At 32.4% G+C, this 6208-nt stretch overlaps 1 long non-coding RNA gene across 1 annotated transcript; it reads right to left on the bottom strand.

The window, feature by feature from the left end:
* Positions 1–346: 346 nt before the first annotated feature.
* On the bottom strand, positions 347–5402 carry LOC147906903 (uncharacterized). The gene is made up of 4 exons (XR_015547995.1): positions 4917–5402; positions 4598–4840; positions 4335–4429; positions 347–4269 (listed from the first exon to the last, which is right to left on the bottom strand). It is a non-coding gene; the product is annotated as an uncharacterized LOC147906903 (long non-coding RNA).
* Positions 5403–6208: the final 806 nt, after the last annotated feature.

Here is a 6208-nt window from a genome sequence, read left to right as displayed (position 1 = left end):
TTTATATATAATTATATAAAATATATCCATATATATAGCATTTTTTCTCAGAGTAATAAAAAACATAACATGATGCAGAAAATATATAAAAAATTATATGTATTTGTATAAAACACATTATATGTATTTAAATGTATATAAATTAACACATTTAATGGTATATTAACATATATGTTAACGTTGTAAACATATTAAATATACTCATTTTTCCTTTATGGGATTATTAGATTCTATAAAGAATGTGTACATACACAGTTAGTGACACACGTCATAATTTTTACTATTTTTTCTAATAAAAATTCTGAGATCTTTTATAAAGGCAAAATTTACCTTATAAGACAATCTGTTTTTTTTTTCATTTCTATGTATTTTATTTGTTAAAAGATAAAAATTACAATCTTTTTTTACACTCTGAATACATTACACTCTACTCTATAATGTAATTTCTAAACGTCAAAAAATTTCAGCAAAGATCCATTCTAGCACCGACGAGATAATATTAAAGACCGACATTTTTACGGGAGTTTGCATCCTTGTGAATATTGAAGTAATTAAGAGTTAAACACTGATAATATTGTACTAATTTTATGATTTATTGGTTTAATAGACGTAATTATGCATTTATAATTCATTAATACTCGATTTTTCTTTAAAACTATGATTTCAGTGTTATCGTCAAAGTTGATTATCAACAGAGATGATACTACAAAGAAAAAATTATAATTTTTCTGCAATAAATAGGATTATAACTTTACAAGTATGCATATTTATTTATGGAACATTTATGTAATAAAAAAATCATGAAATTAATAATGTATGAGCCAAATTTATATTATTAGGTGTACAAATAAGTTTCCGCCGTTTGACAAAAGGGCGCCACTAGCAAGCTATAGTTAAAATTGCCTGATGTAAAACATTACATCGTAAGGTTGGACATCTGTCAACAACATAATCTTGAAATACTAGCGATTTTATATCAGCAGCATATATTTTTTTTGTGCGAAAATGCCGAGTTTTGAGCCGAATAAGCGTTATTTGCGGGAACTTTTGATTTACTTCTTTAATTTGAAAAAGTCTGCAGCTGAGGCTCATCGATTGCTTGTAGAAGCATATGGTGAGGCTGCCTTAAGTGAGAGAAGTTGTCGTGAATGGTTTCAAAAATTTAAGAACGGTGAATTTGACGTCGAAGATAAAGAACGTAGCGGAAGGCCGAAAGTGTATCAAGACGCGGAATTGGAAGCATTATTGAATGAAGAATCGTGCCAAACGCAAAAAGAACTTGCACTTACATTTTGACTTACATCAATAAAACATTATGTATCGTTCTTTCACAATAAATGCTTAATTTTTTATAAAAACTTATTTGTACACCTAATAATAATTGCAAATTTATATTAATTGTCGTTAAAATCAGCGTTCTTCAATTATCTCTGGGCCTTTTTATACCGCTGAAAATTTTCCCAGGCTTGACGGTCTTTAATAGTATCTCATCGGTGATTCTAGTAATTTAATATGAAATGTTTTTATTATAATATATAAATTGTTCTCGTATACCTCTCCGTCTTCAGTAACCAAAACAACCTTATTTAAAGTTAAAGTATATCTTAAATAAAAGTGGTTATAATTTTAAAAAATTAGAAAACAAAGAACATAAAAAACCACAGTACAGATTGTCGGTTGTGATGATCAAACTTTCATCAATAAAAAATTTTTTAAGCGTTTATCAATACAACATATCAATCAATAAACAATTAAACGTTTCGGCCACAATCTGGCCATCTTCAGTAATTAAAAATCTTCTTAAGACGCAAATTTACATTTAGTTGAGTTAAATATAACAGTCGGTTGTTAAAATAAAATAAAAGTATTCTTATTTGTGTGAAGATGCATCGTACGGTAATCTTACAACGCCAATTTTCATATCCGGACAATGTAGAACAAGAATTTCCAGATTCTAATCAGAATAAAATTGTATATCGTTAATCTCTTATACTCGAAATATAAAGCATAGACGCGTTACCTGTTTTACAGCCAAAAAACTAAGCGGTGGATCTCAAATATCATTTTTGCACACTTAAAATTTAGTCGTGACATTGTGTGTTATTACTAGTCATAACATGTATTTTACCACTATTTATATACCGAGTCAAAACTCTCGAAAGTTCCAGAACAATTATCGAAAGAAAAGGAGAACCTACCTAACAAAAGGAAGATAAATATCAGGCAAACCTTCCGTGTCACTTTGCTTATTGATACCTCTTGTTTGTTTTTTTATATCATTTCCGAAATTCTTCTTTTAATCAAAGATTGTTCTGTGTCTAAAATTTCTATATTCTCCCAATCCAAGTCATGCATCATGTCTAAGACAATGACGCGAAACAACGGAGATCTCAGAAGACGGTTTCCTTACATCCGCTTTATGTTCCTTTATCCGAGTTTTTATTTTCGTTTTGTTTAGCACGTATGATGATCCTCAGTTTTGACAGTTTATTTTGTAGACTAATCCGCTTTTTTCATACTTGGAAAGAGAATCTTTTCCCGTCTTAATAAACTTGTTCATTGTATTCATAGGTTTATAGGCTATATTAAACCCATGAATATGTGAAAGTTTTTTGAACTTTTCAGATACACTACCAAGATATGGTATCGTGAAAAATTTTTTTGAAATAAAGTTCGTGTTTTCTCTTCCAAGTTAATTCTATTCGCTAATGTTTTAATTCTGTTGTTTATGGTGGAGAAAACAAATTTCAACGATAACCATTACACAAGAATACATTAATTAGTTCAACAATGTTTTTTTCATGGAATTTAGGATGAGACAAAAATATAATTCTATCAAGTTGACCGATGATAACACCTCTTTTATGTATTAATGGATGATTTGAAAAAAAGTTTAAATCTTCTCGAATTAGTAGGTTTTTTTATAGATATCAAAGATTATCTTTCCTTCTTGTTTCATTAATTTAACGTCTAAGAAATTTATACCATTTTCGTCACCATAATCAACAGTAAATTTTAGTCTTTCGTGATATTTATTTAAAGTATTAGCAATCAATAACGTTATTGCTTTTTTGAACATAATATTCACTTTTATCGGATATTTTTTATCTATATGACAAATACCATAGTTTTCATAATCGATGTACATTTGCAGCGCAAGCCTTCGGTAAAAATAATTACAATTTTTATAAATATATATTACCATAAGTACAAATAAATGATTAATTAGGAAAGTAATTAATGGATCTCGTTTCGTGAGAAGAGCAATAATAAGTAATGATTGTCGGAATTTCACTTCACGAGAGAGAGAGAGAGAGAGAGAGAGAGAGAGAGAGAGGAGAGAGAGAGAGAGAGAGAGAGAGAGAGAGAGAGAGAGTCCCTCTGGTAAGGACGTCTGTCAAAATGAAGTTCAAGGGAATCATAATGATCTCTGGCTCAGTCACTTGACCCACCTCGTCGACTAGAATGTGCGAGAAATGATCACGAGAAAAACCCATGTTGTGCAATATTCTCAACATGTTGCAAGTGCCGATAATAATTCTATGACGACCTAGTACGGACATGGTGCAGTTCATTTTCATTCCGTTCTTATGATGATAGAAACGATTATCTGTTCCTTTTTCAGCTAATTCCGCTGAGATACAGTAAGGTAACAGGCATAATATTACTCAAGCAATGGTAAGCACCTTACTGTATCTCAGCCAAATTAGCTCTATATATATATATATATTAGGTGTTGGAATTAATTCGTAGCGTTTTACAAGTGATGGGAAGTACTTTCATTAATGTATTTTTTAATGCTCATGTGAAATAAATAACATTCTTTCATTAAAAAACGCTACGAATTAATTCCAACACCTAATATATATATATGTGTGTGTATATATATATATATAATGAACAAATACAGAGAAATGAAACCTATTTAATAACTTATAATTTGATCCTTTTTGTAATTCTTTGTTAATAAATTTATTTATTAATGAATGTATGAAATTATGTTAAAAATTTTGTCAGATTTTTATAATAGATCAGAAACTCTAATACAATAACCAAGAAACCAGTAGAAAACAAAAACATACCATATCGCCTAATTTAAATATGTTACTTTCCAACAAGCGTTCCGCTATTAAGTTTGCCGAATTATTCGACGGTGTTGCTATGAAAAGTCTGCTTTCGGGCATTATAGTTAAAATTTGTAAGATTATTTCGCATATCACTGTCTTTCATGATTCATTTTAACATTCATGAATCCATATTTCTGAAAATCTGAATTTTAATCCATTTCAATCAATTCTCGTTTGCTGGGATATCATAAATAAAAATAATCTTACCCATCTTATATCTAGATAGTGATTCGGGAAGTTTGTATTTTGTTTTGGATCGAGCATTCGAGAAAAATAGATGCCGGATCTCGTTGATTGAACTTCTACAATATAATATTATAAATGATGTAGAACTCATTTATCACAAATATTATAAAAATGCCAAACAATTTTAAATGGTTCAAATATTCTCTAAATTTATTTTAATATTTTGAATATTTTCTATCTTAAGATAATATTTATCTATTTTTTTATATATTTACACAAATTACATGTTTATCAATTTTGTCAACTTCATCTATCAAAACCAATGGATTCTCAGTTTTGATCTTTTTCAAGCATTGAATGACTTTGCCTGGCATGGCTCTCATATTAATATAGATTGACTACTAGACTGAGGAATTGATGAAACGAATGTTTTTTTCCGTATTCTTCTCAGACGCATGTACTTATGTTTTATTTCTACAGAGCTTGTTTCATTGATCTTTTCTGTTGTCTCAGTTCGTTCTATAATTCTGTATGAATAAATGACATATTACATATAATTGTGACATATAGATACAAGGGCGATCCGATAAGTACTTAGCCTACAAAAGAAAAACGAAAATTTTGGAAAAGTGGCGATTTATTTCTCAACATAGTCTCCTTTTAGCTCAATACACTTGACCCAGCGATGCTCCAACTTCTTTAACCCGTCTAAAAAGTACGTTTTCTCGAGGTCTGCAAAGTAGGCCTCCGTGGCAGCGATGACCTCCTCGTTCGACTGAAATTTCTGCCCGGCGAGTGACTTTTTCAAGTTTGGAAACAAAAAGAAGTCGCACAGGGCCAAATCTGGAAAATACGGTGGATGGGGCAGCAGCTCGTAGCCCAATTCGACCAATTTGTCGAATCACCGACCGATATTGCTCTTTTTCCATTTTTCTAAAATCCGCGGACACGCCCGCTTCCACACGCGATCAAAACAAAACTACGAGTCCGATTTGGCTGAAATTTTGACAGTAGCCGTCTACGAGAATGTACTACACGTTAGTAAATTTCTCTTGCGATAGTGGCTCCATCGGGCGTTGAGGCTAAGTATTTATCAGACCGCTCTCGTATATAGAAAGACAACGAATCGACATCGGTCAATACAAACAATACCATACGAGGGCAAATCAATGAGTACCCGTGTTTCAAGACAGAGGTTGCTGATGCAAGTTGACATCATATATTACCATCTTTCAAACGACGCCAATAATTTCAGAGTGATTCATGCAATAATCTTGATTTGACAGCAATTCATAGTGAGCGTGATGTTTTCCGAAAAAAAGCAATATCCGTGATTCGTTTCTTATTTTTGGATCGAAAAACGTGCGAAGAAATAAAATCGAAGTTGAATGCCGTCTATGGGAACTCTTCACCATCTATGACAACTGTCAGATATTGGTTCAACGAATTCAAACGTGGTCGTTCGTTTGTTTTTGATGAGGAGCGCCAGATCGCCCGGCAGCAGTGATGCGAATTCCGGGCCGCTTGCAGCACGCGATCAGCGCCACCGTTCGGCGGCCTGGCGCAACCGGTAGCAACACAAGCATGAGCCCGTGTCCGTGTGACTTCGTTAGTTAGAAGCGTGCCGACTATTATCGCTCTGTCCTTTTTGCACTACGTTCTTATTGCCTGCCTTGTCGGCACACTAAGAACGAGAGAGAACATTGTTTCACTCAAGCGAGCGTCGAGCAACCGAAATATGCTTTCTCGGCCTCTCGGCTCTCGACGTCAGGCGAGTATCAGGAGACATGGAGGCATGGGAACATTCTAAATAACATAAGTTTTAATAAATTGTAATAAATTGTAATATACCTCTCCCAGAATATTATAAATCGTGTCAAAACGCGATAATTGAC

The sequence above is a fragment of the Acromyrmex echinatior genome, chromosome 17 (assembly GCF_024713525.1).
Source record: "Acromyrmex echinatior isolate Ae372 chromosome 17, ASM2471352v2, whole genome shotgun sequence".
Taxonomy (NCBI): Eukaryota; Metazoa; Arthropoda; class Insecta; order Hymenoptera; family Formicidae; genus Acromyrmex; species Acromyrmex echinatior.
Note: the sequence above shows the minus strand (reverse complement) of the source record. Positions and strands in the feature narration are given on the sequence as shown.